General features: G+C 40.6%; 1 protein-coding gene across 13 annotated transcripts in view; it reads left to right on the top strand.

Moving 5' to 3' along the window:
• Nucleotides 1-13,883, top strand: part of FOXP1 (forkhead box P1) — a 627,798-nt gene that overhangs the window by 482,281 nt on the left and 131,634 nt on the right. The gene's annotated exons all lie outside the window — the stretch shown is intronic.

The following is a 13,883-nucleotide window of genomic DNA, read 5'->3' as shown; positions in this document are numbered from 1 at the left end:
TTTCAAGCCTGGGTAAGTGAGGCTGGCTCATTATTTTCCAAGGAGTCTAGGGAAGTGTAGACCGTGATGTGCCCACCCAGCGAACGCCAGACCATGAATATTCCCCAAGTGAGAAAATTCTCTTCCTGGAATTATGAGTCCTTTTCCTGTGTGAACCTTCTAAGCAAAATCTCAAGAACCAAAATAGTAATCATCAAGTCTAATGCAGAAAATTAAAGCTTTTTTTTTTTTTTGGAACATCTTAAGTTGATTTAGAAATTTTGTACACAATATTCGTCTGTGGTTGAAAGGGGCCATACTGAGGTCAAGTGATGTAGTGTTTTCCATTTTTCCATATGAGCCTCACAGTGTGTGATAAAAGCAAACTCCTTTATTTTGTAAGTCTGCAGGAATTTCTGATGAAGTGCAGAGGTCACGTTCCCTGTCAATTTGAGTAGCCAGCATTTTTTAACTACTGTTTTTTCTTCCTTTTTTGTGTGTGTCTTTTCTTCCCTGCCCCCACCTCACCAGAAACCATGACACTTTTCTGACACATGAACAGTGAAGTCCTCCAATCTGAAACTCATTAGCACACAGCATTGGACCCTGTCCAGTGGTTAGAAAATTTCCTGAAGCCTAGAATAACAGCATTTGGTGCAAGCACCATGGCCCAGAAGTGACAATGGGGGTAGTCGAGCTCCCCTGGCGCCCTGCCCAGTCAGGAAAGCCAGCTGACCATGCAACCCAGTGAGACAGAGGTCGTGCACAAGGGATGGGCCAGAAAAGTCTGGTCCTTAGAGAGATACGCTTCTGAAATCATAAGGCAATATCTTTTTTCCCCTATGCTGATTATTTCAATTGAGTTGGAGGTATTTATCAGCATTCGCTGTGGGAACATGAAAGCAAGCAATTAGAGAAGTCGGATGAAAACCAATTTCTACTGGATGATATTTTGTACTTCTGTAACTGTTGGGTATTACACAGTCTATGGGTTTCATTCATTCATTCATGTATTCAAACTTTGGTTCTTGAACCTCATTATCCAGATAACAGGACCTAGAGGACAGTCTTGCCCTAACATTAGAAAAATTATGCAATTCACCGTGGTTCAGAGTAATTGAAGCCAGGTTTTCAAACAGGAAACTGAGTCCCAGAAATACAGCAGTAATAATATTTTCTAAAAAAACAAAACTTAGATTGTACTTCCCAGGAGCCAGCTACTAAACAATGACCGGATGAGGGTAGATTCCATGATTATTCCCATTTTACAGACGAAGAGAGTAGAACAGAGAGAAATGAACTTGCCCGGGGCCAACAGTTGACAGTGGCAGAGCGGGGATACTAGTTCCAACAGTCTACCTCCAGACTCTGCTTCTATCCGTGTCATTCTCCCTTCTCTCCCTGGAGGAAAGCCTCGGCCTCACAAGCAGAGACAATGAATGGAATGAAATCAGAGTTGCTGATGCTTGTCACTAACCAGTAGACCACACCGTCTCCTAATTTGGACATATGTTTATGGGCATATTTGAAAAATAGTGCTTGTAATTGAAATATGCACTTTCTAAAGGGAAATGACGCTTGGGAAAGAGAAGAAAGACGGGTATTACTCAAAGCCTGCAGACAACTCTGCAAGTAATTGTCTAAAGGCAGCCGTTGAAATTGAGAAGCAGTTTGGAAAATGTACAGTTTGGGAAATTTGTGTACCGATGTAATTACGGTAGTTGTGAGTTGATGTCATGCCTAGTAACTGTTTTTGTATTGCCTGGGCCTTTGTTACTGAGCTGTGATATCATGAGCAAACTATTATAAACATAGCATGGATATAGCATGCTTGTGTAACAAAAGATCGGGAACTTTTATTAAGTTTGTTTTCCTTGTCATATTGTAAAAATTTATTATGTGTACTGTGTATATTAGAAACAGATTTGGGTAATTCTGTCTAAATGAAGTCATCCTGGCTATTTCCAGACTGTCTGTTTTTGGTTGTGAATAATTTTCATACATCAGATGGTTGTCATATTTAGTCGCTCTCAAAATTTTAAAGAGAACATATCCCATTTTGAACTTTGGGTGGACTTGAGCTGGCTTGCCATTGGAATTGTTGGAGTTAGAAATTATTGCCCAGTAAATTACAGAGGCTGAATACTCGTCATTTCTAAAGGGTCTAGGGCTGCTGACTTCTATTCATAACTTTTCCCCCTTCACCAAAAGAACAGATTTTTAACTACTTAAGTAGTAGAATTTAAAGCTGCCAGGACACAATTGGGCAAGGCCTGCCAGCCCTTGTCCTTTTATGTTACATCCCATTGAGGAAATTCGGTAAACATTCAAACAGACAGAGCCTAGCATTTATCGGTGTTCGTGGTAGAATGTGGATTTTTAAAAGGGTAACTCAAAAACTCTGGATGACTCAATCCTTCCTAGCTGTTCTCCTCTAGCGCCTTCTTTTGCTACCAAGCTTTTAGAACCTGAATATTCTGTCTGCTGTTTCCATCTTTTTTTTTTTTTTTTCAGTCATTTTCCTTCCTAACCTCCCCCAAATCTGGCTTTTCTGTTCATTGTCTTGAATGTGATTGTCACCAAACGCAGGGGCCGTGTTTCCATCCTTACCTCAACTTGCCTGACTTAGTAACCTGTGGTCCTCTGGTTGAGTCTTGTTCCTGGAAATTGCCTTCTAAACCTCTTTAGTTCAGCGGCCCCCGGTCCCCATCCCATCCTCTTTTGGTCCGCGCTTCTCTTCTGGAACCTAAGTTCATTCCTTTCCCGAAGGTCAGTTCCTTGGATGGTCTCCAGTAGTGCCTCTGTCTGTGTGCTTATTCTTGTGCCTCTGGACACATGACTCCATGCTTGTGTGTACCCCTCTCGGCTGCCTGTCCATGGCTCTCTCTCAGCTCACCCTCACAGCCATTTAGGTCACCTCTAATCCGACTGATCATTTTTGTTGCCAGGCCCTATTAGTCAGACTCATGCGTCATCATCGACCTCATCATTTCCCTCATCCCCACCACGTTATCAGAGCTGCCATTTTTCCTTCCATTTGGCATATTGTGTCCATTCCTTTCTCTGTGTTTCCCCTGCTGCTCCTTCGTTCCAGAGTTCAGACCTTCAGGAAGGATATGCTTATGAGCTCTTGGCAAAACCAGTCGTTTATACTACTCCACACCCTCAGAGCATCTTCTGATCTTGGTGAGGATCTCTTAGCCTTGCTGCTTTCAGCTTTTCCTGCACTGCCCTGTTATTCTGTTCTTCAAGGGCTTTCAGTGATCCACTCTTAACTTTCATACATAGTCTACACTCTTCACCTTCTTCTGGTTTCGTAGTTTTCTAGTCTGGGATTAAATCAGATGACCTGAGAAGGAGGTTGGAGTCTTCTTACTGCACGGGGTGGGAAGTCGGTTCAGAGCCATGGTTCCTTCTGTTAGGAGATGGTCATAAGCACAGTCCATCTGATCATGTTTCTAAGCCCTCCAAATCAAGGATTCCAAATATGGCTTGTTCTAACCCTTGCCATTTAGGCAGAAGGCCCTAGTGATTAAATTGTGTTTAAGTCCAAGCAAATTATATCTCTGCTTTCTTCAGAAGGAAATTAAAAGCTATTTGATATGCCATGTTTTCCCATATCTAAATTCTCTCTACGTCACCCCATGATTCTTTTTCATTGATATCTGTTGCTGTGGCCTAGTGGGTTGCTTCCCATGTTCTCTCAATGAAGGATCCGCAGTCAGTTACTCCCTTGTCTGCACACCAAAGAGCTGCTCCATCAAACCTAATGAGGCTGTCTTTAATAAGACATTGGTGACATTATATCTGGTTTGTTCTTTATTTGATAGTGTAATGGAACTGTTGTTTATTCTAGAAATAAAATTAAGAGTTCAAACCACATAGAATAGACAGAGCTGAGAGGTTTTGTTTCGTGTAGATCTGAAGTGGCTCTGCCTAGAATGCTGTTTGAAAGATTCTTAAACCACATTGGCCTTTGTAGGACCACTGTGATTGATTAGCCATGTCTGCCATGGGCACTGGAGTTGGGAAGAGTGGTGTGTGTTCCTTTTACCTGCCAAGGCTGACTTATCGACATAGTCTGTGCTGATCACATAGCAGAGTAGAGAAAGACCTGGGATTATTTGTTTCTGCAACATCTAATAGATCCTGTGGCAACTACTGAAATATTATCTAAAATTAAACATACTCTTTGTGTTTTCCTCATATCCTTATCTGAGTTAGCGCAGACTGTGTTCTTTTGCGCTAGAGGTTCCAGAACCTCTACTTCTTTGTGGTCAAAAATGAACTGTGATTTGTCTTGAAAGACACAGGATCTTGAACATTGGGTCATCATATAAGCTCAGCTGGGTGGTTGAGAGTTACAGAGATTTGTGTTTCAGAATATGGTGAGAGGAGGCACAGAATGATTAATAGTATGATCTCCGGTGTCAGGCTCCCAGGTTGAAGCCCTAGCACTACCCTTACTGCTGTGTGACCTTGGAAAAGTAGCTTAACCTCTCTGTATTTCCGTTTTCTCATCTAGAGAATGTGACTGATTACCTTACCTACCTGAAAGCAGTTGTGGAGATTAAATGATTAATGCATGAAAAGTGCTTGCACAGTGCTTGGGACACAGTAAATTCTCAGAAAAGTTAGCTCTTCTCATAATTATATAAACTCCTTTTAAAGGGAAAATGAATACCTGTTAAGCTTCAAATTATATTTGAATTCAGTTAAAATAGTCTCTCTTCAGATATACATTTTAGCAGTGCAGCAGAGTCTCTCCTTTGGCTGGTAGTCAGTTGTGGTTAACCAGACACGATGGGAAGACATCAGACTTCCCATCTGTAACATGGGGATGACCACATGCCTGACCTGTGGAGTTATGAAGATTAGTTGAGTTACTGCATTATAAATGGCCTAAAACAGTACAGAGTACACAACAAATACTCAAATATTAGCTATTCTCATCATCTCTGCTACTGTTGTTATCATTATTTCTTGACGAAGCGTCATTTTCCTAAATGCATCCACTTTGGCGTAAATGAGAGTCACGCTGTTCTGAAAATCCCATCCTGGTCTCTCTCTTACCCTAGTTTTCCCAGAATTGTATGTGAATTCATGCTCTTTTGTCTTAACAGCCAAGGAGATAGTGCCTAGTCTTGTATCTTGAAGCTGTGGTATTCTGCACTCTGCCTGCCACAAAATAGGCAGTTCATAGATATTTCTTCCCTCTGAGTTAGTGAATGGGTGAGTGATGAGTTAATAAATGAGTGAAACATCTAAGCCAAGGAGAAAGGAAAATTGATACTGCTTTAGTTGAGGAGGTTGCAGACTGGTCTCAAGTTCATAAACCTCTAGGAACATTTCAAGACCATAAACACAGAATTTAAAAGAAACCAATGTCAGTTGTGCCTAAATCTTCCATTGGGTTGATGAAATGAATGTTGCCAAGTAGGGAGTGAAAAATCACAAAACTCCTGCAGTGCTGTTTGACTGCCCTTAATGCTCTGTGCTCGCCTCTGTACAGTTACTAATCTGTTTAAGGTATAATATTAATGACATAGAACTTTAATTCCTAAGTATAGAAAATTAAAGGAGACTAAAGGCAAAACACAGAAATGTATTTGGTATCAAGATGAAGTTCAATGAAGCATAGCGAAGATGGAATCAATTATGTAATAAATGTGGAGGGATGATGGAAAATATACCTAAATCTCTCATTTTGAAAGGAATTGGTTTACTTGATTATTTGCAACAGTATCACACTCAGGAAAATCTAAGACAAATGAAAGCAAAACAGAATTTAATTGAGCTATTATTTTGCAGACTTTGGCTTGGTTTCAGACAGTCTAATCAAATTGTGCTTTGCTCAAATAACTAATGTTAAATGCAGCCTACCAACAGATGTTTAAAAAGAGTTTAATTGGAAAATCTACATCCTGGATTTAGTCTGTCTCATTGGAAAAAAAATAGCCTCAAATTTATATTTTTTGGGGATGACACCTAAATGACAGGCATTTCTAGAAAAGATAAAGTTTTCTTCAAGGTTGCCTGGTGCTTGGGTGGAATTATCTTGAATAGTCAAAGGTAGCATTCTGGAAATTGAAGTTCTTGGAAATTCTCCAGCTCTGTGCCATACAGCGTTGTACAGAGAAATCTCCTTTATCACATTACATCACCAGCGTCCTGTTACAGTCCCTGGATCGTGTCGGGCTCGTGTGCTGTAATTTATAATGAACCCTTGCAAGTCATGCAAGGCACATACTGATTGATGACATTTAAAGGTGCTGTCAAGGTGGCTAGGTAATGAAGTTGACCTTCCTGCATTGTTGTCTCAGTTTCACATTGGTATATAGAAACTATTTCACCTGCCATATTTGCTTGGAACTTTTCATGAAATCTACAAAAGGAACTTGGCCTCATAGTTAACTCTTTTCTTCCTTTAGACCAAGGGTCAGCCATTTCTTCTATATAGGATCAGATGGTGGATGTTTTTGGTTCTTTGGGCCATTTTTTTTCTCCATGGCAATGTTTACTCTGCTCTTGTCATGCAAAGGCACCACAATATGTGTAATTATCTATTAAAATAATCCCCTACATGTGAACAAGTTTGTTCCAAGTGCACATTGTAAGTCCCATTTATTCATAAGTCCAACAAAGTTAGCTAATGTACTCAACTAACACAATAGGCTATAAAGTACTGTGCAGCAATAGGTTTATGTTATCACACAAATAATATTACCTTGGTGCAAAAGTAATTACAGTCTCAGACTCTGAATTTTAAATCGTCAAAAACTAGGCTCAAACACATATTTATTAATCAAAATCAGAATAATTACAATCAACACAATTTTTCCAGTGAGACATAAGTTTATTCCTATAGCTTAAAAATCCATGCTTCGGGATGCAACAAACTCTTGGAAAGCATTTTCTGCATCCTGCTGGTTGTGGAAGCATTATCCCTGCAAAAAGTTGCCGAGATGCTTGAAGAAGTGGTAGTCAGCTGGCAAGAGATCAGGTCATTATGGCAGATGATTATGGCAAAACTTTGTAGCCGAATTCATTCAAGGTTTGAAGCACCAGTTGTGTGACACGCAGTCAGGCGTTGTTGCGGAAAAGAATCGGGCCCTTTCTGTTGAGCAGATCTGATTGCAGGTGTTGCAGTTTTCAATTCATCTCTTGATTTGCTGAGCATACTCCTCGGGTGTAATGGTTTTGCTAGGATTCAGAAAGCTGTAGTGAGTCAGATCAGACCAGCAGCAGACCACCAAACAATGGCCATCACCTGTGTGTGTGTGTGTGTGAGTGTGTGTGTGTGTGTGTGTGTGCGTGTGCGCGCGCATGCGCAAGTTTGGCTTTGGGAAATGCCTTGGAGCCTCTTCTCTGTCCAACCACTGAGCTGGTTGTCACTGGATGTTGTATAAAATTCACTTTTCATTGCACGTCACAATCTGATTGAGAAATGGTTCATTGTTGTTGCATAGAATAAAAGAAGACAACACTTCAAAATGGTGATTTTTTGGATTTGCAGTCGGCTCATGAGGCACCCACTTACTGAGCTTTTTCACCTCCCCAATTTTAGATGCCAAATGACTATAGAGTGGCTGACGCTGAGTTCTTGAGTAATTTCTGGTGTAGTTGTAAGAGGATCAGCTTCCATGATCCTCTCATTTGGTCCTTGTCAACTTCCTATGGCCAGTCACTGCCATTTTCAAGGCTCTCATCTCCTTTGCAAAACTTCTTGAACCACCACTGCACTGTATGTTCATTAGCAGTTCCTGGGCCAAATGCATGGTTGATGTTACAAATTGTCTCCACTGCTTTGTGACCCATTTTGAACTTAAGTAAGAAAATCGCTTCAATTTGCCTTTTGTCTAACATCATTTCCCTAGTCTAAAATATGTATAAAATAAACAGTAAGTAATAATTTATTAACAAAAAACATACAGCAATAAATGCACATCAAAATGATGTATAACATAACATTTATTGAAGAATGTATTCCAGTGTCAAATGGCAAAGTTCAACAATGCAAAACTGAAATTATTTTTGCACCAACGTAATATATAAAAACCGGAGAAGGCAATGGCACCCCACTCCAGGGTTCTTGCCTGGAAAATCCCATGGATGGAGGAGCCTGGTAGGCTGCAGTCCTTGAGGTCACTAAGAGTCAGACACGACTGAGCGACTTCACTTTCACTTTTCACTTTCATGCATTGGAGAAGGAAATGGCCACCCACTCCAATGTTCTTGCCTGGAGAATCCCAGGGACGGGGGAGCCTGGTGGGCTGCCGTCTATGGGGTCGCACAGAGTCGGACACAACTGAAGAGACTTAGCAGCGGCAGCAGCAATATATAAAAGCAAAAAAATAAAACATTTTTAATCCTACCATACAGTACCTTGAAAAGTACCATAGTAACAGCTACATCACCACTGCTTTTTCACTTGCTTCTGGACAGTTCGGGCCTTGAAATTAAGATACTGCGCTCCTTACTCTATACAGTGCTGTCCAGCAAAGTGCACAAGGCACAGGCACTGGTAGAGGATGCACGCACATGACAGTGGATGCCAGACACGTGAACTACCGTGAGTGGACGTGCGAACTCCCAGTCATATCTTTCAAAGTTCACGACTTGAGGGTTCAAATGTAGGGCACTTACTGTGTATATAAATAAAGAGCATGCACTATTCCAGCAAAAATTCGTTTGTAAATTTTAGAGTTTAAATTTCATATAATTTTCAAATATCACAAAATATTCTTTTGAATTTTTTTTCAACTATTGGAAACATAAAAACAGTTGTAGCTCAAGGCTTATTGCTACGTACAGATCCAGGCAACACCTAGATTTGGGCTGGAGTTTGCTGACTTTTGCTCTAATACAAGGTCAGGTGTGATCTCGCAGGTTGTCCCTTGACAAAGTTGTCTGAATGTGGGGGCTGGTGAAGACTGAAACCTGGTCACCATATTCCAAGCTCTGCACCTTGGTATGGAACTAGCACAGCATTTCCTTGGAAGAAAGAGTACCTTTTTCCTATTTGCACAGTGGTGATGCCCAGCGCCCACATTTCCTTTCACCTTCTTGGTCTGACATCGGTCCATGCATTGTGGTAGGTATAATGGCTAAACTAGTACTAAGTTTGTTTCTTTTTAATTGAAGGGTAAATGCTTTACAGGATTGTGTTGGTTTCTGCTGAACATCAACATGAATTAGTCATAGGTATACTTTTTGAGATTCAAGGAAATAGACTTGGCTGGCAGAGCCTTATTAAACCCATGTGATACAAAGTCATCTCTTGGTATTTTGAGGGTTGAGTCTAGGAGCTCCCAAGGATATCAAACCCTCAGATGCTCAAGTTCAAAATGGTCAGCCCTCCATATCCTGGGGTTCTGCATTCATGGATTCAACCAACCATGGATGGATATTTTGATCCACAGTTGGTTGAATCCCAAAGATGCAAAACTTGTAAATATGAGGGCCAGCTGTACTTGTGTGAAATGGAGGAAAACACCCTTTCAAGACTCCTTGCTCCAATCTGGAGTATTTGCATAATGTATCTGAGTTTATTACATTAAAGCCCTTTACTTCCATCTGCCAAAAAATATCTTATCGATCTATAGATACTTTATAGATAGTTAAAGAGATAAATGTAGGATGTTTCCAAATGTGAATGACTCCTTTTTGAATCCAAAACGTAATGGTACATCTTCCACCCAGTGCTCTCTTGCAGCACTCAGTCATAGGCTGATGCTCTTTCCTCCACTGTTTGCATTTTTAATCCAAACGTGTCTGATTTTGGCAAAGTGACTTACCTCTGTAAGTTTCCATTTCTTACCTACAAAAGATTCGTCAGTGGTTCTCAAACCTGGAGGCACATCAGAAATGTTTATCATCATCAAGATCTAGGTCTCAAAGTTTCTTAAAATATAGCTAGATTACTGATCTCTGTCTATGAATAAAAATCTTGGGATGGGGCCGAAGCATGGGTTTAAAAGACTTCAAAAGTGCTTTTTTATGCATACCCATAGTTAAAGACCACTTGTCAAGGTGACAGCTAAGTTCCTTTCCAACTGGAAATCTCAGCATCTCTTTCATTCAGTCTTCCCTCATGTTTTTGTCTCCTAGCCTCCTTTTAGGGTAGTTGAGATAAACTCTCTGACTTGGTCTCACCAATATGAACAAGCAGTGGCCATCAGAAGATGTTAGGGAAGGCCTGGGTTTTGCCCTTAGATGACTTGCACTATACAAGAGGCAGAATATACTGTGTAAGAATTAGGTAGGCCACCCAGCCCATTAACCTTGGAGTCCCCGTAGGTCCAGGGAATGAGAACAAAGAAGGATAATACAGGTGGTGTCATATTGAGGGTCTCTCGGGGGTGGGGGGGTGTTAAATATGCAGCTGGTCTCCCTTTCTCCATACACTTGTGCATTCCTGCTTTGGAATGGACCTGTAGACCACATTTTTCATGATATGTGCCCATTTTGATGGTATTTCCAGGCCTTCCCAAGTTGGGAAATATACTATAAGTCTCACGAGATCACTAAACTTGATTTCCTAACAAAGTCGTTTGGATATCTTTCAGGTAAGTGTTGAAATTGGCACACATCTCAGTCACACCTGGTTTCTAGGAGTTGAGGGCATACCTCATTCAGGAACTTGAATGTTATTTAAAATGAAGAGTCTGTGTTTCTCCAGAGCCTTTATTCTGTCAGTGCTTTATAAACAAATACCTACTCTGCTCATTTGCAAAATACAGGAAGGGGGGAAAAAAAAACAACAACATGGAGCCAGAAAGATAAACTGGGTGTCTGATGCCTCCTCACCTGTATCACACTTGTCATGTCTGACTTGGCTTTTTAACATAGATGGCTCTTCATTCTGCAACTGTTTGAGAATTTGGAGACTGTTAATTGATGAAGGCAAAACAGTCTTAAAGCTGCATGGTCCATGAGATCCTAAGGGCACTTCGGGACCATTTCTCTTTAACACCAGCTGTAGGAGGCCTGAATACTCACCATCTGTCAGCATGTAGCCAATCTGACTTTTTCCTTTCCTTTTTTTTTTTTTTTAACATAATTTACCAATTGGAGTTGTACAAAAAAAAAAAGAAATTATATATATTCTTTGACTTATGAACAGCAGGTCAGAAATGTAAAAAAAAAAAAAAAATTCAAGAGCAGTAATTTTGAAAATGTACACAGATGAATTTGAAAATAAATATTTCACTGCCTACACAGCTCTGTTTAGAATACAAGCTTAGGAAATGTATTCCAGGAACCTTAACATTTTGCATGTCACAGTGTCAGTTCATGCACAATATATTAATGCTTAATTGAAGATAATGTAACGGCAGATCAAAGGCATAATTAACGGGCTTGCAGAAACTCTGATGTAGATCAGGATTTGACTAATAGAAGTCTCGACAAAACTGGTTTAGGAAAGGATAGTGAGAGCAGCCGAGTCTTCATCTGGCTGCTCAGCTGATGGTGACAGCAACTGGAGCTTCTCACAGGGTGAGTGAGTGCATGAGGACCACAGTCACTGTCACCATTCACCAGTACCTCCGTTGAAATTGACACTTCGCTGGTTGGGCTCCTGCTTGGTCCCTGGAGCTGCTGGACAGCAGAGCTCTTGATTATCAACTTGTCGGAGTTCTTTTCCATCAGTGTCAGGATATCTCTGTGTCTCTTAGACCTATAACTTGTATAGGAAGTACTTGAGCTGGGACCAGGTTTTAGAGCAGCAGTTGGCAAACATAGTCCAGTGGGCCAGATCCTACAGCTTGTTTTTGTAGGACTCACAAGCTGTTTATGTTTTTAAATGGTTGGGAAAAAAATCAAAAGAAGAATAATATTTCATGAAACATTAAAATCCATGAAATTCAGATTTCAGTGTCCACAAGTAAGTCTTATCAGAATAGAACCATACTCATGCATTTTGCTCACTGGGACTTCTCAGGGTAGATTTGTGTAGTTGTATATCTCACAAGACCTTAAAACATTATTGTCTGGCCTCTGGCAGAAAAAGTGTGTGGACTCCTGGGTGAAGAAGTTTGGGTTTGATCTTGAGGACATCTTGGGGAGGAGAAGTTTGGGGATCTGGCAACATACTAGTTTTATAAGGAAGGTAGATGAAAAACAAGAAAAAAGTATTTTCCCCTCATGTTAGGGGTTAAAAAAAAAGCAGTGCTTGGAGGGAAACCGATAGAGAACACAGTCATTGGATGCAAAGACCCCAGCATTTTCATAAGATTATTGATCTTTATTATTCCTGTCATCCTTAGTAAGATCTGTCTCATTTGGATCTTTGATAATGTAATTGTCATCATTAAGATCTCGGATTTACTAGAAAGATGGTGCTAATGAACTTGTTTGCAGGTCAGCAATAGAAACACAGACATAGAGAACAGAATTGTGCACACAGTAGGGGAAAGAGGGTGGGACAAATAGAGAGAGTAGCATGAAAACACACGTACTGCCATATGTAAAGTAGATAGCCAGTAGGCATTTGCTGTATGGCACGGGGAGCTCAACATGGGGCTCTATTGTCATGGGATTGGGTGGGAGATAGAAAAGAGGTTCAAGAGGGAACAGACATACCTATGGCTGATTCATGTTGATCTATAGCAGAATCCAGCACAATATTGTAAAGCAATCATGCTCCAATTAAAAATAAATTTTAAAAAATCTCAGATTCATCTGATGTTAACATTTATTGAAAATGCTATAGCAATTCTTATCTGACAGCAATGCCCCTAGGAAATAAATATGAGCATGACTAGAGGGTTGACTCATTCATTTACTTATCTATCCACTTACGCGTATGTTCCTGTTTATTATTTACTTCTTGTGTTCTGGACCCTATCTTGTACTGGATTTCAGAATTGAATATTTCTTTGTCCTTCTGTCAAACTGAAACTGGAGAGAGGATTATAATATGCTATAGTGAATATGCTAATGGATGCAAACAAAGGGAACCCTGGGAACATAAAAGAACGGAGTACATGGAATATGACCAGTGCCAATGAAGAGCTTAAATTTTAATTTATATTTCAGTTCAGTTCAGTCACTCAGTCATGTCTGACTATTTGCGACCCCATGGACTGCAGCACGCAAGGCCTCCCTGTCCATCACCAACTCTCGGAGTTCACTCAAACTCATATCCATTGAGTCGGTGATGCCATCCAACCATCTCATCCTCTGTCGTCCCCTTCTCCTCCTGCCCCCAATCCCTCCCAGCATCAGGGTCTTTTCCAATGAGTCAGCTCTAAGCATCAGGTGGCCAAAGGACTGGAGTTTCAGCTTCAGCATCATTCCCTCCAAAGAAATCCCAGGGCTGATCTCCTTCAGAATGAACTGGTTGGATCTCCTTGCAGGCCAAGGGACTCTCAAGAGTCTTCTCCAACACCACAGTTCAAAAGCATCAATTCTTCGGCACTCAGCTTTCTTTATAGTCCAACTCTCACATCCATACATGACTACTGGAAAAACAATATCTTTGACTAGACAGACTTTTGTTTGCAAAGTAACGTCTCTGATGTTTAATATGCTGTCTAGGTTGGTCATAGCTTTTCTTCCAAAGAGCAAGCATCTTTTAATTTCACAGCTGCGGTCACATCTGCAGTGATTTTGGAGCCCAAAAAAATAAAGTCTGTCACCATTTCCATTATTTTCCCATCTATTTGCCATGAAGCAATGGGACTGGGCGCCATAATCTTAGTTTTCTGAATGTTGAGTTTTAAGCCAACTTTTTCACTCTCCTCTTTCACTTTCATCAAGAGGCTCTTTAGTTCTTCTTCACTTTCTGCCATAAGGGTGGTGTCATCTGTGTATCTGAGGTTATTGATATTTCTCCCAGCTATCTTGATTCCAGCTTGTGCTTCATCCAACCTGGCATTTTGCATGATGTACTCTGCATA

Source organism: Bos indicus x Bos taurus, chromosome 22 (assembly GCF_003369695.1).
Source record: "Bos indicus x Bos taurus breed Angus x Brahman F1 hybrid chromosome 22, Bos_hybrid_MaternalHap_v2.0, whole genome shotgun sequence".
NCBI lineage: Eukaryota > Metazoa > Chordata > Mammalia > Artiodactyla > Bovidae > Bos > Bos indicus x Bos taurus.
The sequence above is the reverse complement of the archived record's forward strand: the minus strand, read 5'-3'. Positions and strand labels throughout refer to the sequence as shown.